The sequence below is a fragment of the Andrena cerasifolii genome, chromosome 1 (genome assembly GCF_050908995.1).
Source record: "Andrena cerasifolii isolate SP2316 chromosome 1, iyAndCera1_principal, whole genome shotgun sequence".
Classification (NCBI taxonomy): domain Eukaryota; kingdom Metazoa; phylum Arthropoda; class Insecta; order Hymenoptera; family Andrenidae; genus Andrena; species Andrena cerasifolii.
Genome location: NC_135118.1, coordinates 24,117,352 through 24,141,307, shown reverse-complemented (window position 1 = coordinate 24,141,307; position 23,956 = coordinate 24,117,352). Strand labels below are relative to the sequence as shown.

Sequence of the window (23,956 nt, the reverse complement as noted above, 5' to 3'; positions counted from 1 at the left end):
CTGCGTATTTAAACGAAGGTTTGCCTGCTGGTAGATATACAGTGTAGTCATAAATTCTGCAGTTAAATGGCGGCACTAATTGAAACAGAGGCGGCCAGGCCTACGCAGACGGCTGGCCGCTTTGGGCCTCCGTGTATACATCCTGCAGTGGGATCAATGGGAGTGACGAGAAGCTGAATGAAAGTCGAGATACTCCATACGACCCTAAGTGCTGCTCAGCGTCTTATCTTCGCGCGTTTTTTTTCTCTTCTCCCCAGCCCCTTGTTTCGACGCTCGAAGCGCGTTTGCTGTAACGCCTGGATGGTCTGACCCATTTCCCTATTTCACCTCCATTCGCTCCACATGCACGGTCAGTGAAATAGAGAAGTGGGTCAGCCCAGCCAGGCGTTAAAGTAAACAGGTTTCAAGCGTCGGGACAATGGGCTCGAAAAAACGTGGGAAAATAAACACGCGAGGCTCGCTTTGGCGTCATACGGAGTGTGTGCCTCACCTCCTGCTCTGCTCCCATTGATACCATTCAGGGATGCACTGGGCCTTAAAGTGGCACGCTGCAGATTACTGTCGGTCCTACGACTGAAGTGTTAAAACTGAAGAATTTGGTGTTTTTAATGATTTTACGATTTTATGATTCTACTTTATCGATTCCACCAGGTATGTGGTAGTCTGTAGAAGGCGTTGACGATAAAAGAAGTTGTTGGAGTATTGAGGCTGCGGACGAGATCGATGGTAATATCTGAGCAGTTACCAAGTTCGCGGCTGCAATGTGCTGTCGCGTGCACGCTTAGAAATGCAGCCGTATTTCATAGACTTTTTTAATTAACGCTTCGCGTTGCATCGACTGTTGAGAGCGTTTATTAGCGACGTGATATAGTTGCGTCAGTTTCTGTTCCCGGGCTTTACGTCAACTTTATATTTACGACAGGTGGAGATGTATAATTGAAAGGTCAGTCAATGCTATTCATGAGGTGCAGTTTTAAGTGCTCCTGAAATCGATGAATAGGTGAGAGCGGTCGGCGCTAAGCATATGTGCGCAGAATGAACTGGCCAAATCTTTGTATTTGTATACTGATTGAAGAAGCTATGTTCAAAATTTTCTTTGGGCTATTTAAGTCTTTCGGGCCGTATAATTCTTGCATTAAGGGGGTAGGTTACCCTGAAAATTTTCGAAAATTGGTATTTAGGATGTTTGCAGATTCCGTTGGTTACATCTTTTCTACGTATTTTAAGCGCAACCGGGCCCCGAAATTCCGAAAATTGAAGGAATTTCACTAAAAAATGTACGAGCCTGCACACGAGATCGGATAACGATGTCCAACTTTAATGGGGATTTCCCAGAAACTACGTTTTCCAAAACGGTGAACATAAAATCTCGAAAATCGCTCGAACGATTTGAATGAAAATTTACAGGGAGCTGCAGAAAACTATTCTCATCCATGCATTGGGGGGCACATTTTCAATAGAAATTGTTAAAAAAAAGATAAAAAATATTTTTCATACAGAAAAAGGATAAAATCAGAAACATCAACATAAAAATTGTATTAATTTGTTTATCAAAATTTTACTTCCTGCACAAGATGGAGACTGCCTCACATTTATATTTATAACTTTATTTCCCTATAAATATATTTAAAATATTTTTTTGCGCATTAAAGTCAACGAAATGTCACTTACAAATTAAAATAAAAATGATCTCTATATCCATTTATTATTTCAGAATATGCGTTTGAAGAAGGGCCTGATTTTGGGCTGTTGAGGGTAGCCTACCTCCTTAACAGTCAAACTTTCCGAAAATTGAAAGTTGCATGTCCCGGTTATGTGAACTCCGCTTTCTATCACTTCCACCTGTGGGATCCAGTAACATGGACGACATCAGCTGTTCTCCCAAAAACATTCATCAGTCCAAGCCTGCATAAAGTACATTGTACCTTAAAATTACTACAATTTCCCTGAGTTCGCATTAACCAAACTCCCTTTCGCAAAGTTAAATCTCGCGCTGTTTCCTCCCAGGATCTTAATGGACCCTCGTGCGTCAACCACACCCCAAACACCACCCGCAGGTAATCAAGTTCTGCCCTTTTGACGTTGTTCCTCCCTTAAAGGTCTGGGCACACAATCAGCTGCGCGACGGCACATTCGCCAGTGTGAATGTGCTCACTGTTACTCTAGTAGCCTCTCATCATACATCTCTCTCGCAAGAAGAGCTTTTTATGTGTCCGCCACTGATTGTTTTGGTTTTTGGATACGTTTTAGAGGACGGAAGAATAGGAAAATAGGTGTCTCTTTATTTTGGCCCGGTTTCATATTTAGGGGTTGAAACCACCCCTCAGTTCATAAGAAGAGGTAGAACGGTGAAGAGAGGCTGAGTTACTCTTCTTACCACTGGCACTGATCTGTCACATCAATGATAAGTGTGTTTAGACCATAATCCGAGCCCCGATCGGTGAGCGCCGCGAGTCCGCTCGCTAGGTCCGCTCGCGAGCAGTCTCCACGTGGAGGATCCGCGTCGCAACGGACCAGGGAAAGACAATCCCAAGGAGGTCGCCAAGGAAAAGGGAGAGGAGAGCGCGTCGGTCGCGGTAACAAAGAGGCGGGAGAGCGCGAGAGGAGGAACGGAGCGGTCTTGCTCCGCTCCGCTCGGCGCAAATTGTCCCCGCGTGTCGAAAGTTTACGGTGAATTATTGCGTCGCAATATCTAGTTGGGGGGCCAGGGGGGGGGTGGGGAGGGGGAGGGGGAGGGCAGTGGGACCCCGGTTCGCCGCCGACTATCTGGCCTACTTCCATGTTTTTACCCGGCGATTCGGAGCGGCGAGGCGCACGTACGCGGCCGCCTCGTCTGCCTAGAGGCCGCGTTCGCGTTCGCGCTCATTTCGCTCGCTTTGCCTGCACGCGTACCTGCACGTAAATAACCGGGATCCAGGCGGCCGAGGGAGCGCGCGAACCGCCGCGCCGACAGACAGGTAGCACGTACGGACGGTTACGTATTGAAATGCACGTAAGGCCTTTGCGAGGCGGCCGTTTTCTTGGCCGGGATCCCGCTCGCCACCCGACCAAACACCGCGCCACCGACACACGCTAAAAATAGCCACCTGGGAAGCCGTTTTCCTCTTATCGAGCTAACTATCCCCCTAGTTAACCGACGGATTAGGAAATTGGGTCGCGGTGCCGCTCGTCCTTGACGCTTTCACCGTTTTCGGCACCTAGGAAGGGATGCCGCTCAGCGACGTCGATGAGTCCTCGGGTTTTCAGGCTTTCGAGCTTCTCGACCCTTCTACCGAGGGAGAGTTTGGCTAGGTGTACGCGAGAAATAGGCTTGCAGAAGACAGTAGGGCGGGGAAGAAATGCCTCCGTACTCGAAACTTAGTTCGTCACTGTCTTGGAGCATCGCTGCTGATCGATACACGTTCCTTCGCGCATTTCACGCGAGATAAATCTTGCCCGCGATTCAAGTCCTTGGAGCTCCGCTCTGTGAATCGAGAACCACCTTCAGACTTGATTTACGCTACGAAACACAGGAAATCGCGCATCAATCCGCAGAAAAACGTCTGAATTTTAACGCCACGGAAATCCTCTGGAAAGCGTTCGCGATGCTACTGCGTTTGAACGTGCCCCGAGATGCGACAGGGATAAGTCGACCCGCATCATTTCTTTTCCTCCGAGGAAATGGAACGGAGGATGACGTGGTCACGCGGTGATAAATCGTTTAACGGGCACCGCCGATGCTCCCTGCTTTTCCAAGGGAATACGGAATTATGCGGATACGCAACCGCGTCCCGTATAATTCTCGGCTCCGGTCGATCAAAGTGCACCGGCGTGCGCCCCCTCTCTGTCGACGGAATGGCCCGTGGAACGGGACGTGGTGACGTAACGTCGCGTAAACTGGGCCCCGCGAGCGCTGTCGCGACGACCTATTGTTCCCGATGATCGAGGATCGATCGAAGCCTCGCCAGTTTACGTGGCACGCGCTTCAACTTGAGCATCCACCACTCTTCTTTTCTTCTTCTCTTCAGCCTCAACCTTCAACCCCCGTTCAGCTCGCAAATTGAGCGACCAAGATGTAGTGCCTCGCCGAGCTATAGTGACTTAGGTGTGAAGTCCCTCAGCGGGGTCTTAACCGACACTCTGCTGGGTACTGGCCGCTAAACGTGCCCCTCTACTACCTCTTGCAGGACTGTATTTAGAGAAGACCAGGACAAAACCGGGGCCCTAACAGAAAATAAAACAGAAATTCAAGATACGGTTTATCATTATTAAAAGAGATCAATTAAGCTTTGCTACTGGCTATTAAAAATTGTCTCGTATTAAATACAAATACATTTTAGTAAGGTATATGTACTGCGTTAGAACAGTAGTAATATTAATTATTTTATGTTAATAACTTATTTTAAATTAAAATCACTGCGTATCTTGAAGTGATTTTTTAGGTTTCACCGTGGCAGTCAGAGTGTTCGAATACCGAACTCTCGGAATGGGTAGAGCTTGTAGTAGGTATTCAGGAATCTCAGTTTATAACACGTCTCCGGTTGTAAGCGTACCTAACCCAGGTAAGAATTATAAAATGGACATCAAAAATCGGCATTTTTAGTCAAAGTAAAACTCTCGGACAGAGCGCACGCAGTCGCCAGTATTCGTGTATTTACCGACTCGAATACTAACATTTTTCTTAGTGCGTGATTGTGTGTTTGTCAAGTTTTTGAACTGCGCTGCTATATTCAGAGTCTACATCTGTGTATACGCAAAAATGTGTTAAAAAATTTTAATAGCCAGTAGCAAAGCTTAATTGATGTCTTTTAATAATGATAAACCGTATCTTGAATTTCTGTTTTATTTTCTGTTAGGGCCCCGATTTTGTCCTGGTCTTCTCTAAATACAGTCCTGCAAGAGGTAGTAGAGGGGCACGTTTAGCGGCCAGTACCCAGCGGGGTGTCAGCTAAGACCCCGCTGAAGGACTTCGCACCTAAGTCACTATAGCTCGGCGAGGCACTATACTTAACAGAGCTACTCCCTAAACCCTACCGATGCAACACGACGCAAGCGATCCCAACGACAAAAGCACCCGCTGCAATCGGAATGCCCCCGAAGAAGGCTCCCACGGATCGCCGAGACCCGATCGTCGGAGGAAGCGTCGAGGAATATCGATGCTCTCGTTACAACCCGGCCGATCGATAAATTATTACAAGCCGCGGTTGGTGCTCGCCGCTCGCCCCGAAAAGAATGCGAGACGCGGACAAGAATTTCTCATTTAAGGCACTGCGCCGCGGGCCACTAGGATTGCGCGGCATTGTGTAATATTGGTCAAATTGCAAGCGTTCCAGCGATGATTGCGGCGGATTGTTAGAGCCCGCCCCCACCGTTCCCCGATAAACGGAGCGGAGCACCCATCCGCGCTATCGGTATCGAGGTTTTTCAGCCGCCGCGTAGTGGCAGGTTGTCTTGTTGCATCCGGAAATCTTATCTAGGGATCCGTGTAACGTTTATTACGGCAATCGATAGTAATAGCCAGGAGAGTGCTCTTACGAAATACGCTGGCTGTTCGTCTAGAGGCGGGATTTATCTATCGATAAGCGGCGGGGAATCGGCCGCGAGCGTTAATTGCCGTGATTCCAGTTCAGGCGTCCGTGATAACCGCCGTGACAAGCCGATCTTAAACAGGCGATCTCATGTTTCGAGACCGTCGTGTGGGGAAGGGTTGAGGGCCACCGTAAGCGCCGTAAATATTTACGTTCGCGTCTAGACAGGGCAGGATGTTTCAAACAATTTAATCGATGTTTTCAACCGAACAACCGATCCTCGCAGTGGAACGCCGCCGAGGGGCGCAAAACGAGCCTCCAGCGATTGCGCGCACCGTAATCGCGTCGATTACGCGTTTCCTACTTAAGACCAGGGAGAAGCAAGAATGGAGCGAAGGAAAACGCGAGTTTCGGGATGCTTTTCGGAGCTTCTCGATGGCTTCACCTGGTCTTCGTCGTGGAGGTGAAACTCAAGGGGCACTCGAAGGTGCCATGTACTGGGGATTACCCACCACTGCGTCATGCGGCTGGACAAGGACGGTTATTGGCTGCGACATGGACGTTCTTCGCTCAAATATCTGGGAGCTTTCTTAGGAATAGAAGAATATCGTATTGTAATCGGATAAATGATACTTGTGCACATGTCGCAGGAGAATTGCAAAGTCAGCCTGTTTGTCGCAAAAACGTTTTTACCTCAATTAGGCTAAGGAATCTTTTTGTAATAGGTACTTTTATACAATACTACTTTTTGTTCTCGAATGTTTCCATTAGGAACATTAACACTGGAGGCCTCTAGCTATATTACAAAAAGATTATGATTCCTCAACGTAACTGAGGCAGAAATTCTGCAAAAAAGCTAATGTTACACTTCTTCTGCGACAACGATGAACACATGCTTCTAGACAGAGTTGGACAATATTCGAATAAATTTTTATATAATCTTCTAGCTGAATAATCTTCTAATAAAAATTTCGAATAAAATTAAGTTATTCGTTACTCTGGAATAACTTAAGGGGACCTTCCGGTCTAAAAGTCGATTTTTTTTTTAATTTGTCGAATGTTCAACCTTTTAGGAATACGCGTTTAAAAGGATTTGTTTGAAATTCGTGAAATTCCCGAAGTTATAGGCATTTGAGTAGCGGCAAATGAATGCGCAACAACCGGCCACTCGGCACTCACGTAAAACTTTAAACGCGTTTTTCTCGAAACAGTGTTCTCAAAACGGTGGGACCTGTATTTCCAAAAGTTATTATCCGATTTGACTGAAACTTTTTTGCTTTGAAGAATATACTTCTGGCTAGTGGGCATACCAGAAAAATTGAAAATTTATAATTTTCAAAGGCGTTGAATAATGAAAAATATAGGGAAAAGTGATTTCAAACTTCAAGTGTCGTTATTTTCTAAAAAAAAATCATTTTGTAATTTTTCCTGGTTTCCTCCTTAGCCAGAAGTATATTCTTTAAAATAAAAAAGTTTCAGTCGAATCGGATAATAACTTTTGGAGATACAGGACCCACCAATTTGGATCAATTTTTTCACGCCTGACTTCAACGACACCCCAGTACCGTCTGCAATGATTAATTATAAAACAAAAAAATATATTTCTATAACTTAAGACATCCTTAATACAATGCAAAAAGTCTCATTAAATTATATACAGTAGTTTTCCTTTAATTAATTCCTAAAGATCGCCTATTTTGGGGGGTTCTAGACCAGAAGGTCCCCTTAATTTTATTCGCAATTCTTCTTCGAGATAATTCGAACAAAAATTTATTCGAATAATGCCCAACTCTGCTCCTAGAGCAGGCCCTGCGGCACACGGTCCGCGAATATTTCACAGCTACTTCAGGTTCGAACAGATATTCCAAGAGACTTCCCGCACAGACTTCATTTGAGCGTCTCGATTTTTCGCGCACGATTGGGCTGGCGATCGAGCTTGCGCGTCTCTTGAGCGCCGGCTAATCGCAGCCGGCTAACGATTCCCGCCTCGCGAGCAGCTCGACGTTACGCAAGCTTGCGTACCTGCGATGCATCCTGATGCAACCGCATCGATCCCGGGCGGTCGTCGCGCCGCCGATGTCGTTCGCTGCACGGGCGAGATTATCGCGGGGGCCGTGCGACGCTCGTCGCAGTTGCGTGTCATTGTTGTCGAAACGGAGAGCCCAGTAGCGTCGGATGCGAATGTCAACAGCCACGGTGCTCGTTACGCTACTCCGGAGGGCAAAAACAACCGGATAATCGCCACTCGGCTGAAGTTCACGCGGCCATCGATCCGCGCCCGGGGGTCACTTTCAGATGATACGGCGAAGTTCTCCGCGCGTCTCGAAGTTCAACGAGCAATCTGCGCGATGCGTAGCTCCGCTCTTTTACAAGAGCCTGGTCGTTTAGCTGTAAGCTGGCCCAAACGACGGGGCGACCACTAAAAAAACAATTGAAAATCACAGGGGAAAAACAGGATAAGTCATATTTTGCGTTTTTCATTGGGGAGCTTTTTTAAAGTGCAAAATGATATCAAACAATTCCATACTACCAGAACTGTGCTTTATGTATTTGGTTTTGGGATTAATTTCGTTGCCATTTATTAGTGGTATGTCCAGGTGGGTGAATAGAAAAAAAAACGCGCGAAACCCGTTAAAGGTATAAAAAGGCAACAGAGAAATTTGACTTATTTAAAATTCTCTAGGTTGATTAACAATTTTTGCTAATTCTTAATTTCTAAATCGAACGGACCTTTCCGAGTGATCAGTGTTAGCGATAAAATTTTGTACAGAGCGTAGGAAGAGAATTCTTTGTTTCCTGAAAGTATCGAATGAAAACTTGCCGACACAAGTGCGCTGGTAAGGTTTCAATTGGGAAATTCAGAGTGAAAAACAACGAACGTGGGTGCAACGATTTCTACAATAGAATTATGGGTGAATTGGACGTTGAAGTACTGTGGCGCTTATGGTAATCTCTGATGGCCACGTAAAAGAGGACTCCTGCATATTTGGTATGAACTGTGGATGGTTTTGGGATTGTGATTCTATAGTGAAACGGTGTAGGTACGTACGAACGTGAATGCTGCTTCAAATAGAGAAGAAAATGCACGAATACAGCCTGTTGAAGCTTTACTGTCCGAGTTATGCATACATCAGGGGAAATGTTAGAGTGCCGAGCATTGGATGCACGTCCGTCATTTCAGCCCGCGTATATTTAGCAATTTCCCCATTTTATCGCTTCAGATAGTAGTGCCGTGAATCAGTGGCAGAATGCCTAATGCTCTGGTTCATTCATGATAGAAGCGAAACGCGTTAATGTTAGTAAACATGAGAATAGGTCAGAGCGTAGCGGGTCTGTTGGGCGCATTCCTCTTTAATGCATCAGAACTCGGAAAATATAGCTTGGACTATGCTCGCATTAGAACTTTTTCCTGTTTATCGCTCGAATTACCGACACGCAGTTCAGAACAGAATAGGCCTCGTCAGAAGTTTGCAGCTGATTAACTTTCTAACTCGATTCACCGTACAGCAAAGTGTCCAGCTACTGCGATACCCACAGAACTCTGAACTTTTTCCGATCTAAATTTCACCACATGGCTGCAACTGAATCGCTGATAGTAGTCAAGGTGGGAAGGAAATTTTCAACTTGAAGAAATCTGAATTATCCTCGTCGAATTTAGTGCTCCCCACAATTCTCCCACATCTTCTACTAAATCTACTATGCAGCACTATGTTGTACATCAAGCTCAAATGTCCTTCCTTCCCTTTACGACCATCCCAGCCAACCGAACCTTTCAAACCAACAAAGTATTCCTTCCACCTGAACCCAATATGCCACCCACAAATTACGCTACCTCCCAATTGCTCAAGTCCCTAGCAGCACGCCAGTCGAGCCGTCGTCCCTTTCTCTCCCATTTCTCAAGCCACTGTCATCCATCCGAGAGATCGGTGCAAGTCGAATGAGCCGCCTGAGCCGGGATTTCTGCAATTTCAACCACCTGGGGTGCCTATCCCGCGGCAGCGCGCGCCGTTACGCAAGATCGTGTAACGCCGAATGGTATCGTCGTTGTTATCAGCGCGGTTCACAAAGTCGGCTGGATAATCGCGCTGTCGTGGCTGTCACCGTGAATAGTCGCGGGCACACCTATCGGCGTCGCGCGTGAAATATGGGCGAAAGTATTTTCCTCGGGGCCGTGATCGCGTAATATCGTGCACCGTTGGATAACCGTTACGATACCGGCCGCCATACCACCCTGAAAACGGGAACGGTAATTGGAGTATCGGCCGGCGATGGCCGCCGACGCGATTCGAGGATCGTTCCCGTGGTACAGGCTTGCGTAACCGTCTAACCTCCCGACATTGGTACCGTTTTTCGCGCGGCCTCTTACGAAACACGCCGTTTGCAAACAAATTACCATCGATCGGAGGTAGCGGCAGGAAGTTGCAGCGACGGCGGCTCATTTACTTTCGATCGGCGATCAATGGGATTTTCTGGCCTCTCGCGAGGGGTGCGATGCAAGTTTGATTGTGGAGGATTTGTTGTGGCAGATGTTTGTTACTGACTGTGATTATGGAGCCATTTTTCAGAATTTGGATATTTGGCGCCCCTGGAGCAGAGTTGGGCATTAACTAAATAAATGATTATTTAAATAATGGATTGAATAAAAAGTACGTTAAGTTTAGATTCTTTGACGAATAAAGTTAATTGTTTTAATTGTCGAGCGTTTCAACTTCAGCGTCGAATAAATTTTTCAACGTAGTTTGAACTGTAACTTTAACAGTAACTTTAACTTTAAGGGGTTGCTCTACTTCCATGGCCTGAAAAGGAGCGCGATATTTGGGATTTTTTTAAAGAGAAACCCTCAAATTATATTAATTGAAAACTTTATGCCTACATTTGTACATATTTAAGCAATATTTATAAAAAATTTAATTAATAAAAAGGGTACCTAAAACTTTAAACGCGTTTTTCTCAAAACGATGTTTTTCGAATTGGTTAGCATGATATCTCAAACAACTAATCACCCGATTTACTTCAAACTTGGTATATATTTTCATGTAGATGCCCCATTCTCCTTGTTACTAAATATAAGTCCGTTTTCGCAAAAGTAGACTTTTGCGACTTAAAAAACCAGCGAATTTTTTGCAGAAATCGATGTTTGTTTTAGACGCTGCCATTTTTATTTACTTAGTATTTCTCGTTTAATCTGGTTCAGGCCATAGCCACACTCATACAGATTACACAAATTTTTAAATTTTCTATTTTAGACAACTACACCCTAGTTTGCATAATTTTTTTCTCCATATTATCCGAAGATTGGCAAAAAAGCCGCAAAGCTGAAAGAAAATATATTTAATGATTTTGTTTTAAAAAATTCCAAAAGTTCGCAACTTTAACTTTAACTTTAACTTTAACTTTAACTTTAACTTTAACTTTAACTTTAACTTTAACTTTAACTTTAACTTTAACTTTAACTTTAACTTTAACTTTAACTTTAACTTTAACTTTAACTTTAACTTTAACTTTAACTTTAACTTTAACTTTAACTTTAACTTTAACTTTAACTTTAACTTTAACTTTAACTTTAACTTTAACTTTAACTTTAACTTTAACTTTAATAATTTTCTGGCACGCGTTCGAGCCAACGCGGGTTAACTTTATTAAACACAAGACGAATAATTTTTTTAAACTTTTATTCGTTATTCGAAATTTTATTTAAAAATAAATTTTGCCATCTCTACCCTAGGCTAACAAACTTCTACCGCCTTTTCTATGAAATATCACCAAATATTTTAACTTAAAAGACTTCAGGCAATTTTAAAATTAATTCAATACGACAACTCACGCATGAGTTATTGCTATCTTGCTACACGAAACAAAGGTGAATGGTTTTTAAAGTTGTCTCAAGCTTTTGTCTTTAAATCATGTTCAATTTCTTTCGCCGAAAATTTGCAGTCTACTTTGACCTATATACAAATCCACCCCTGGCCACGATGTGTATGTACCGAGGAGTAATGAGGTCTCCCAATCCGCACGGGCAAATATGAGACTTCCTTAGTGAGACTTTGGAAGACAGGGATGATTAGATTGGACACTTGATAGCTACCTAGTGTTGAGATTCTAAATTCTTTCACCTCTTACCACTTTTTCCTACCCGCTTTCACAAACTCCGCTATTGCTCGGTACACCCACGCTCTTCTAATAAATTCCTCAACGGCCACGCTCATAATGCCAGCCCACGATGATTTGAGCAAATCAAGGAGAAGAATCATCTCCACCTATTACAAAGGTACGTGATTTGTTGAACAGTTATTATGATAAATGAATTTGCTTCGGCGAAAGAATCTGCTGTATGAATAAATAAAACACAATGGACCTTGATGGAAGTTCTTTCTAACTGCCGTTGCGGCGAATATCTCACGCTCATTGAATAGACGCGTCTCATCGTATATATCCGCTAATAATAAACCATGTACGCGTTCATTCCTCGCGTTCGAGCAGGTTGCCGCATTATGCTGCAGACTTCTCGGAAGAAAGGCGCTTCCATCTTATTGGCGGCGACGTAAATAACGTTAGCTAACGCATAGGAAATTTCATATGACTGGCTATTTATAGGAGAGTGACATTGCAGATATCCTGGACGAAGGTGTAGGTTACATCGAGCCAGCAATCACGAAGGCCGAAGAAAATTCTCTTCGTTACAGCAGCCTGCTTCAGCCGGCGACCTTCGCTGCCTCCCAAAGCAGGAAACTTCGCAGAACATGAAAATTCTCCGCTCAGTCTAACCGACGTACCCTTGACACACTTCTCACTTACTTCTGCGACCTTCGCATCTCAAAAATTCAAAATTTCCAACTTGCAAACTGAGTGATCAAATCTATTTTTGATTCGAACGCGTACAGGAAAGATTGAAAAGGAAATTCAAAGAAGAGTATTTAAAATCTGCTGCATTAAAATTTACAGACCGATTCCCGGAAAGCCGAGAAGGAAGCGGGGGCAGAGATTGATTTATCTGAAAAAAAAATTGATACGCAGGCAGCGTGCGTATCATTAAACCCGCGAAAGATAGCGTAAAAATAGATTCGTGATCCAAAAATACAAGCACCGTAAACACGCGCGGGTACGACCTTGTTTCGCGATTTGCACACGCGTTTCCCCCGAACAGGTGCGACTGCTTTCAACTGATATCGCTGAAGTGCGCCGCATCCGTCAGAAAATTCCAGCGCCCAGCCGGCCTTTTGCCTGCTGTCCCGCGTTTACGCAAACAATAACAACGCTACCCCGGTAAATCCTAATTACGTAACCGTGTCACGTAACTGTTTTGCCTTGCCAGCCGCCGGTATTGCTTTCGAGGAGACACCGAAGGCTTTCTTTCTGCGTCGATGCGCCACGCGGAGTGGCTGCAGCGCGACGAGCTCAGCGAAAACAAGGGTTAAGTAAAACGGGGCAATCGCGCCGATGATGTCCTTTATAACAATAATCCCGTGTAATAGGCGGTGCCTCGTTCTCCGTTAAATAATGGATCGGATTGCGACGTTTTGACATTGTCGCGCGAAACGACCGTTCAAATTACGCGTATCATCGTCGCGAGTAATTACCGGCGCAGCCATTAAATGATTACGTAAAATTCGAATTTCCAGCTGGCGCCAAGTGTACATAGGCATTATTTAAGCATTAATTACCGGCGAACCACGGCGGGAATGCATCGGCCGCTGCACGCCGGTTATTACCGCAAATTGCGTTCGAAGAAACAAAGCTGCCGCGGTATTCGAACAGTCATCGTGCACGGCTTTCGGATGAAAAAGTTTTCGTCGGAAGGTAACGAGGAAACCGGCGAGGGACGGAAATTTTCAGGGGATCCAGGAAACTTCTCTCGCGAATCCACGTCGAATTATCCTCTCCCCGGCTCGTCGGTCCGAGTTGACAAACGGTACCCAGAAAACCGATGCTCTCTTTACGAAACTTGAATTATTCCGAGCGATGGAAATATTGTTTATGCCGCGTGGGCCTGAATGTTTCCTGCGTCGGCCGGTGACACAATGAGGAAAATATTTGCCTGTCTGCTGGAAGGCTCGTAACGGGCCTGTTTGGTGAATTCGTATCAGGTTAGCATTGGTTCTTTGTTCAATTAAACGCGTGTATTGAATTGTACCAGTGCACAGTGTCGACGCGATGGCAGTCATGCTTGGAATTTAATTGCGTTGGGATTAATGGAATACAGAATTTGTTGTGTTTCAGGTGGACGAACTCTGAGAGCTTGAGAATTCATTCGAGGTTGAAATTTTAATAAACAGAAATTGCGAAAACTCTGAGATGTAGAAGTTCCTCTAAAATATATTTCGTCAATCGAGTCTAATGCTAGGCGACTTTGAATGCTAATCTAGAAAGCAATTAGAGTCCAAGAAAATACAAAAAGCGACGTTTGTCTCAGAACTCTCAGAAGTTGAAGACACGGTTACGTTAAAGAAAAATTAGCCCAAACTTTGAGGGTAGTTGCACTGGTCACTTTGCAAGAGTCATTCCCGCGTACGTATATATTTTTCGCAGTTTATCAGCCACGGCGCGACGAAGCCGCTATTTATGGCAAGGTAACGTCGCGCGGGAAACCGAAAAAAGGTCGACGACTCGTTTAACGTCTGCCAGTGTTCATTCATATTTATAGCGATGAATGAAAACTCCGTGCCGAGCAGCGCTAACCGGCAGGAAAGTCGTACGAGCCGGAATAAAATTATTGTTCGCGACAGCACTCGTTGAAAAGCATATTTTCACGTTCGGCTTCTGAATTCAATTTCAAACACGCATTTCCCTGTGTCACCGTAGAAAGCCTCGCAAACTAGCTATTATAGAAAAGTCAATACCTATGACGGAGTAAACAGAAACTCGGCACCTAAACTCAAAACACCAGTACAGTAACTTCACGTTGGCAGTAAAGCCGGGGATCCACCTGGAAGGTAAGCTAAGCTATGCTATGCTAAGTTTGAACAATTTAGCTTCAATAAATCCTAATGGAACTGTTTCCACAAAAAGCTGAGCTAAGCTGCGCAATGTTTTTTTTTATGTATTACAGCATAGCCAGTTACAGCATAGCTTAGCTTCCAGGTGGATTCCCGGCTTAACGCAAGCTGCTCCGCTCAGAATGCAGCAATAACTGAACTACGAGTTTTCGCTGAAGAATTCGAATGAAGTTGAAAAGAATGAACGGTAAAGTGGAAGGCACCGAGGGGAGAAGGCGAAATAATTAGGAGGCTCTCGAGGAAACAAAAGTCTTCTCTGCTCGAAGCGAGGCAATTACCCAGACCCGTCTCACCGTCGATATTTCCCCGGGGACACGTACGTTCCTCCACGGGATCCGACGTTCCGATGGCAGTTGGTGCTCGTATCACGGGCGGGACGTTTCCCAAAACAGGAAGCGGGATTTCACGAGGCGCGGAATCGCGTTTAATCAGGCTACGGCCGCGTGCGTCGGTTCGAAACCATCCTCTCGCCCGACATTCCTCCGCCTTCTCGCGAGACCCCTGTCTTTCCTGCCGGGGCATTTCCAGAAGGCGTGTTCCCTGCGTCCCCGCAGGTTTTCCTGTTTTTTCCGCCCTCCCGAATGTGTGCGCCGCGGCGAAAATAAGATTACCCGTGAGCGACGATCGATGCGGTCGAATACGAGATATTCCACGTCAAAATAAATAGGTGAAAAATTTAGTTTCACCGATTCTCTTAAAAATTACAGCATTTGCCGATAACCTTGCGAAAACAAGGTATACTAAATTTCAACGGCTTACGTCAAATAGTTTTCGAAATATTTAATGTTAAAGTTTCGAAAATTCAAAAAAATCGGCTGACGCGTCATCACTTAAACTGTAATATCTCGGTCATTTTTAAAGATAATGCCACCGTCTTATATTCATTTTAAAGCTGAAGGAATTCTTTCTCAAACTGTATATAGAATATTTTACTTATTGTTAATAAATTTAACAGTAATCGATGTCAAAGGTTCAAATCGCGATTTGAAATCGTTCCCACCCACGGGCCGGCTTGAAAAAAATACCATTCGATTCATTAAGTCTTCAACTAATAAATGCCTTTTTCAAAAAAGTAGAGAGATTTTAGGAACAGTTAATAAAAAAATAGAACTTACGATAGTGCACACCGCTTGGAACTGCGCGCATCACATGGTCAGTCCGCACGCACGCGTTTTCAAAACAATAGCCTAGCGTAGGAAAGTATTTATATACGATGGGTTAAAACAGATTTTTCTTTCAGTGTTTTCAGTATTCTCAAAAAAAAATAGGAATATCTGCTACCTACTATTGCTAATCTTTTATATGGTGAGCGATTTGAAACTTTGACATCGATTACTGTTAAGTTTATTAACAATAAACAAAATATTCTATATACGTTTTGAGAGAGCATTCCTTCAGCTTTAAAATGAACCCAAGACGGTGGCATTATCTTTAAAAATGACCGAGATATTACAGTTAAAGATATAACGCGTCAGCCGATTTTGTTTGAATTTTCGAAACTTTAAGATTAAATATTTCGGAAACTATTTGACATAGGCCGTTGAAATTTAGTATACTTTATTTTTGCAAGGTTATCGACAAATGCTGTAATTTTGAAGAGAATCGGTGAAACTAAATTGTTCACCTATCCGTTTTGACGTGGAATAGCTCATACGTGACCGACTGCACCGTGTTTTCGGCCCCGTAGTCCGGCGTCCCTGCTCTACGTGCTGCGAACCCCGTGCACCTCCGAAGCCCCGTTAAAATAGTAAGTAATCGACGCGGGTGCTTTTTTGCGCGCAAGGGCATTCAATCCCCGGCTGCTAATCGAAACTCGATTCCCAGGAGAGCTTTCCCTCCCTTGTTGGTTTTGTTTCTTTGATTCCTCTTGTTCCCCGTCCGCACGCTTTGGTACCGAGGTCTCCTTTCGATAGAGGCTCTTTGTGCAGGGCGAACGGCGGAATCGTGTCGGAGATCGAAAGAGAGATCGCCGAGAGGGTTTGGTAAGATGGCAGATACTGTTCCTTTTTGAATGTAGAACGATAATTTCTACAGGAGTTACTTTTATCGTTTAATCTTTGGGGGCCAAAGGAAACGATTGTGTCCAATGCTTTTCATATTATTACTTTGCAGTGTGTTTAAGACTCGTGTTAATATGGAACGCTTTGCAGAGTAACGTTCAATAGAATGTTCGTAGTACTATTTCCCTGCAAAAGTTCTTTAAATAATATTACTTAATTAAGGGGTTAGGCAAGCTTGGACGAAGTAAAGTTATGTGTAGTACTCAGCAATTTTTTAGAGGGAGATAATGCTTCCATTATCAGAAGTACATAACGATTTTGCGATATCTTGAACATATTCTTTGCGATTGACACTTTTGTGAAAACAAAAATGCACTTTTCCTCCGCGTGTTCAGCATTTCGACAGAAATGAATGGTCATGCATATCCATACGTACTTCCTCAGTTTTAGGCATGTAGAAAATAAAACTTTTTGGTCTTTGGTTCTAGGTTAAACGGTGTAGTCGTGAGTTTAAACACCGTGGAAAACGTCACTCGGTAAAATGTTGCCTATCAAGGCTCTACCGCCGCCATTTTGTACGAAAAAAGTACAACTTTTTCCGTCGAGAGTTGTACAATAACGGGCTCCATATTGAATTTTTCATTTATTGCTTTATCTCGCTGAAAAAAATTGCTGAAAATGGCTATAACTGAGCTTCGTCCAAGGTGGTTTAACCCCTTAAGAATTTTTTTCATTGCCACTATAAAACTACAAATCATTCCACTTGAACTGTTTTACCAGAACTCGTGCCTCACCTTCTCTCGCACGGAATCACGTCAACCCTATGAATTCCAGGTGCCACGCAGATCCTCGAGGATAACGGAGCGATAAAATTACACCCCCGACAATTCGCGCGAATAAATATTAATCGTGTAATACGACACTCAGCGGGGCAGGAATAAGAAGCTATAGCGGTGAAAAGCGGCGACGGATCGGCGATATCGTTATCTAACCCTTCCAGTTCACAAATCCGGGGAAAAGTAGCAGCGTATGGCTCACTTCCGGCAGATAATGCACGCACCGCGGTGAAATAAGATCGATTGTTCGCACGCGAGCACATATGGGGCGACGAACGCAATTTCGAGTCACCCTCAACCCTCCCCGGGCCTATCGTGGCCGAGCGCGCTCGCGTGTCCGCGTCCAAAAATCTCCATCGTCCGCTCTAAACGGGGGGTTGACGTAGAAGCTCGCAGTGGGTGGGACGATTTCAGCGACTGGATCAGAGATAAAGCGAATTCCTCGCCGTCGTAACTCCGTCTAATCGCGTTCGGGCCCGTCTTGAAATTTTAATCGCCTCGGTTTATGGGTGGCTATGATTTTCGGTGTAACGAGAAGTAGATTGCCGTGGAAGTTAAGGGCGGAGATTTACTTGCAACGGGCATTACCCAAGTGTCCCGGATCGATTTCGCTATCCTCGAAACGGCGCTGTTCAGTACAAAGCCTCTAACTCAGTAGCGCACCCACAGGGAGGGGAGACAAACAGTAAAATGGAAATTAATACAAGCACGGCTGAAGTAATTCAAGAGCTTTGTAAAAAGAGAAAAGTGGATTTTACTCTTTAAATAAGTTCTTCTAATCATCTAAGGAATTTTATTAAATTTGCAGTAAAAATTATTTTGTCCCTGCAACTCGTTACTGCTCTAATTTATACGTATTCCAATACCTATCTGCATATCTAAGTTTAAAGGGTGGCATAGTTCGCTGAACCTATTTTTACCTGATTCGTAAATAGTTATCTGAATTTCGATTTTTAAAGAAAAAGCTTTCATTGCATGAAGTAAAATTAAATTTTTTGAAAGTTTTAAAATGACTAGTGACAAAGTGTTGCTGTTTTTAATCCTGAGTCTGAAATTATCTTCAGATATTGATTTGAGTGAGGTTTAGCTACTTCAAATCACAGTTGAAAAAAGTGAAAATTAAATGAGATTTGACTACAAACTACATATTCATATACTGCTTAAAGTGAGTCTTGCTTACATAAAAGCATGAAAATGAAAATGAAAATAAAAATATGTGGAAATTAGTATTTATTACATTCACATGAAAATATATGGAAATGTGTATTTATTACAAAATGAAAATATATATATATATATATATATATATATATATATATATATATATATATATATAACTTTAGCAACAGATCTAGCTATATGTAATCTATGTAGTAAATTTAATGCTATTTAACAAAGTCCACCAAAGAAGCGATAACTTGTTTGCTTCTGTTGCGGTTCATAAACTCAATTATTAATTTTTTAAAAATAATTTTAGTACTTTTCGTATTTTTCTATAATTTCAAATGAAACTCCAACTAGGTAAATAATGCATTGCACAAAATTTAAAGGCAGTGGTTAATTTTAAACCCGAAATTGTACAGTTTTTCCACTAGTCGTTTTTAAAATTGAAACACTGAAAAAATTGACGCACCCTATTGTACAGGCTAATTATGTTAAACTCGATATGCGCGGGTATAACGCGGGAGTGGAAGCGTGTTTTGCAGGGAAACGAAACGGGGGGTGAAGTTTAAAAAAGAAGGCGAATAAACAGAGCGAAAGACGGCGAGATCCCGCGAGCTTTTCGCGGGTCTCGAGATACGCGGGCCTACAGTTTACTTCCTGAAGATAATGTACACACACGCGCGAGCGCGCGTCTGGCGAAACGGGGTCAACTGTTTTGCGCATAACACCCGATGGAAACGAGTACGCGGCCGACTGAATGACACACGGTGCGTGGTCAAGGCCCTTGCACGTCGTTTGCACGCCACGGTTCGCCAAGTTAATTAAACCTCCCCCTAATAACACGTAATATTATATGTAATCGACCCCGCGTACACCTTCCGACTACGATTTATCGCGCGCGCGAAAGTCGCGGCAAATCCGCTCGATTAACAACACAGAAATTCTGGCTCGCATCTTCTGCCACGTGCTTCGCAATTTCAATGCCAGTATTCCTTCTGCGATCCAACTTAAAGCCACCAGCGATGCTAAAGGTCTCCTTAAACAGCGCCTTTCCCATGTAAGGAGCGCGTAAACAAATCCACGCGATGTCAAGGAAATATAACCTCGAGTCTACTATTTTTATGTTCAAGCAGCATCGTCTAATTTGCTCGTTGCTTTGCATAAATCGTGATAGAGGATCGGCCGATGGGTGCTGTTCTTATAACCAGTTTATTTCCCGGGGGGAATCGAGTTGCGTAATAATTATTGCGTTCCAAAGGAGCGTTTCAAACTGTGACGACCTCGATGCGCTAGAAGCAGGAAGGAAAGGAAAAGAGAAAGAATTTCACGTTTCTTCCAGGCTTCCCTCTATAACTCGCGCCGCAACTTGAACCAGTGCCGAAGTACTCGAGAATGCGCATTGACATTGGCACTCACCTGCGATTGTTTGTTTATAGAAGTTTAGTTGTCGATCGAGGACTCGTGGCCCGCACGAGACGATCAGAAGCATGCATTGAGACTAGGGTTGCCACCTTATCATCATATTATTATTATTATTATTAACCCTCGTCAGACGGCACAATTTTACAACGTTAACGGACGGCAGAGGCACAATTGCACTCTCACATATTTTATTTGAATATTCTCACTGTCGGTATAATTTGTACGATAAATTGATAACATTTAGACTCAATGAAAGTCAATAAAAAAAAATCCCAAATTTTCTTTTATAATGTAAATTATCTATTTTTACCTTTTTTTATAATAAAATAACATTATCATTAAAAAAAAATCGCATTCGTTTTTTCTTGCATTATCTTCATATGAAATATATGGGGGCGCCATTGTGCCTATGCCGCTGTTATGGATGCAACCCTCGACTCGACCCCCTATCTCGGAAGGGGGTTGAGATATTTTTCTGAAATTTCGTCTATATAATCTAGACCAAAAATTTAGAGATGTCACGAAACTTCAGCCCTCCCCGGCTTCTCAAAAAGAAGTTATCGCAATTTAAAAACGCAAAAGTTACAATTGTACCTATGCCGTCTGACGAGGGTTAAACGTCTTTATTACTCCAGTAAAAGGCGAGGTGCAGCTAGTAGGGTAGATGTCCCATTTACTGTCAGTGTCCCTATTACTGCCACTTTATTTATTTCACTTTAAAAAAAAACGTAATGTATAAAGAATAGACATATAAAGAATGTACTATAATAATAAGAAGAACAGTTCCAATTTCATGATAAATTCTTTTTTACACTATTCTTTATACATTGCGTTTTTATTAAGTAAAATAAATGAAGTGGCAGTGATAGGGACACTGGCAGTAATTGGGACATTTACCCTATGCTGTTACTATGCCTGATCTTATAAACAACAAAGAAATACAGCAACATATACACAAACAATACAAGATAATAATAAATACGAAAAGAAGAGAAAAAAGAAAAATATTTAAATCTCGGAGTGCCACACATCCCAACCCGGGGATTCGAATATTAACTCGGAGATGGAAAGAGCAAAAAGAAAGTTTTGCTCCCGAATATTCGGGAAACAAATGTGCAATTCTTTTAAGCTAAAACAATTCAGAATTTAAAACTATCTGTTTCTTTAATTAATAACTTTTATTGTATATAAAATCGATACCATTGTATAACACCACAATTTCTTATTATCCCTTTTTTTTCTACAACCCGGAGATTCTTCCAGTAAAACCGGAGCCTGGAGATTTGCTTCAAAACCCGGAGTCTCCAGGCGAAAACCGGAGAGGGGTGGCAACCCTGATCGAGACCGTCGCGCATTCAGCGCGGCGATACGAACAGAAAAGTTTATGAACAATTGATGGCCGAAGCGTGGCGACAATTAGGGTAAAGGTACCTGTAGTTGACCATGTATCAGTAGTGGACAACTTTTCAGAAAAACGTGAAAAATAAGGTTTTTAGAAATAGCTAACTGTGGGTACTAGGAGCCGCGGCGCGCTGTTGAAAAGAGATACTTGCACTTCTAAAAACCTTATTTTTCACGTTTTCCTGAAAAGCTGTGAACTACCGATACATGGTCAACTACTGGTACCTTTACCCCCTAATTTATTATTAATAACTTCTTCGATTCGCTCCGCGAAAATGCGCGACGGCCTTTACGCGTTAGCGCGCGGTGGAAAATGCCGGTCGACGAATGTAAACACGATCCTTTTGATTACGTAACCAGTTATCCTGACAAAAAGCGGGACTCTGAATCGTACGGATCGATGCACTTATTGACATTGACAAGAGTATCGAGCGATTGTCCGTCGAAATAAACCAGCAAGGACAGCCTCTGAAGCGGAAACCCTCTTACGAAACAGAATTTCTTGCGGCGAGAACGCAAGAATTCTGTTACGCGATTCGGCACGATGCTGCGTAGTACGCTTCGGATCGGAAACATTCATTTCCGTAATGATGTAATCGCCTCGGTGAACGTATAATGTCTGCAATGAAATAAACATCGACGTAGCAGGCATTCCCCGGCGATCAGTTCGCCCCGAGACGCAACAGGCGCCGTTCTTTTTTTTTGCCCCCTTAGCTTCCTTCTTTTTGCCCGCGATCGAGATCTATGGAAAGAATTCGCAGACCAGACCGGGGACAATGTGGTGTCGCGTCTTTGTCCTTCAGGGTGATGGTATTCGTCGAGGGAAACAATAGAAGGGTTTTTTTTAATAACATTTCAAGCGAGGTGGAGGCTTGGGTGCTTTCGAAACTGCTGGCACGCATCGAGGCTCTGGAACGGATGGAAATGACACAAGATTAGGACTCGATGAGCAGGAAACTCGAAAATACCCAAAAGTATGTCAGTATCAGCCAGCAACGTCCCACCATTGAAAAGGAAGACTCGGACATCCCCAAAGTCACCAGTTACTTCACCCCCGACGAATGGCACCAAGAACGTCCTGAATTTCACGATAAATCCAACCGAAAACAAATTTCCTCGCCACTTCCTGAAGAGACAAGGAGTCGTCGTTCGCCAGAGATCGCGCGAAACATTCTTCTTCCTTTATCTGAGCCCTCCACTCGGCCAGCGTCTCGTTATCAGCCGAGCGGCACGATTTTCCCCGTCGATTTACGTTCGCGAGGTTTTTTGCCGAGCGAACGGCAAACCCGGCCCCATAAATAATTCTCCGTGGAAAAACAAGCGCCGCGTGGGACGTGCGTCCCCTTCGTCTGGCGGTGGAATTTCGTTACATCCCCCATGGTCGGGGTACCCTCTCTGGCTCCGAAGACAAGAGAAGGCTCGCGTCGATGGGGTTGCCTCCTTGTCGCGTTTGTCCCTCGGGGGAGAGAGGGGCAGGGCCGTCCAGTCTCTGTAATTACACGGACGCCTTTTCCTTTTTGAAGTTGGCACGTCCGCGGAATAAGTTTACCGGCTCGAAAGTCAGCCCCGGCCGGCTCCTTGGCCTTCGTCGCTGATTAACCCTCCCGAGATTAGCTTCCTGATGGAGCTGGAATCATTTTATCCCGGGGTTAGCGACGGGGCCGAGGCTCCTTCCTCCATTATCCTTCGACCGGCGCGGCGCGCTCGGGGACCGCCTGGCAGCGGAGGGAATTTTTGTTTACGCGCCCGCCTTGTTACGTTTCCCCCTTTTTCACGCCCTCCGCCGCGATATTGATTCCGCTACGTTCTGACTTTTTGCTCTCGCACGGTGCCGGGGAAGCGTTAATGAGAGAGAACGTGTCGCGCGTCACGCACTTGCGGGAGATTCTTCTTCGAGGGTGTAGGTGCCTACGGCGTTTGGTGGTGCGCAATTACTGGTATAATGGACGGATCTGTTTCGAGGCGAGTTTGCAGGGGAGATGTAATTTATGTATCCTGGATTATCATTGAATTAGTTGTGCTATATGTAATATTCAGTTGATGGCTTGATGATAGGTATTTAATTCAAGAGACACGGCAGTGTCTCGCGCTAAGTATATATAGGTAGTTTTTTTTTGGTGGTTTTGAATGGTCTTAATGGATAGCTTGGGTTTGATTTATATCAGAAAAGTTTCTTCGTTTTGTTCCTACGTGCCTTATGAGCTGAGATATTCCGATGTAAAGTTGCAATTTGCCGAATTTTATGTTAAGAGATTTTTCTCTATCGTCAAGTGTGGGCAAGAGGGGAACATGAAAGGGAGAGGAAAAGAAAAAAAAATGTTAATTGTCTTGGTTATTAAATAAAACAAGACAAGACACCACTGAGACAAGAAGGAAAGAAAAAGATTTTAATGCAATTTATACACATCTATTCAGTTTAGCAACACCAATTCGGAGAGCAGCGCCAAGTATTTTGAATACAATATTTATTCGTATTAAAATATTTATTTGTATAAAAATATATCTGCTTAATATTATTTAATACATTTTTGTCTTTGTATAAATAGCCATTGTGATAATTGGCGCAATTTTTGTATATCATTACTTTTGTAAAGTTAAATATAGCACATTAATAAATTTATATTAATTTACGA

The 23,956-nt window shown here is 43.6% G+C and overlaps 1 protein-coding gene and 1 long non-coding RNA gene across 2 annotated transcripts in view; one reads left to right on the top strand and one right to left on the bottom strand.

Moving 5' to 3' along the window:
- Pdk1 (Phosphoinositide-dependent kinase 1) overlaps window positions 1-23,956 on the bottom strand; it is a 645,970-nt gene that overhangs the window by 180,803 nt on the left and 441,211 nt on the right. The window lies entirely within an intron of this gene.
- Window positions 11,372-13,804, top strand: LOC143366799 (uncharacterized). Its single transcript, XR_013084824.1, has 2 exons — window positions 11,372-11,775; window positions 12,118-13,804. It is a non-coding gene; the product is annotated as an uncharacterized LOC143366799 (long non-coding RNA).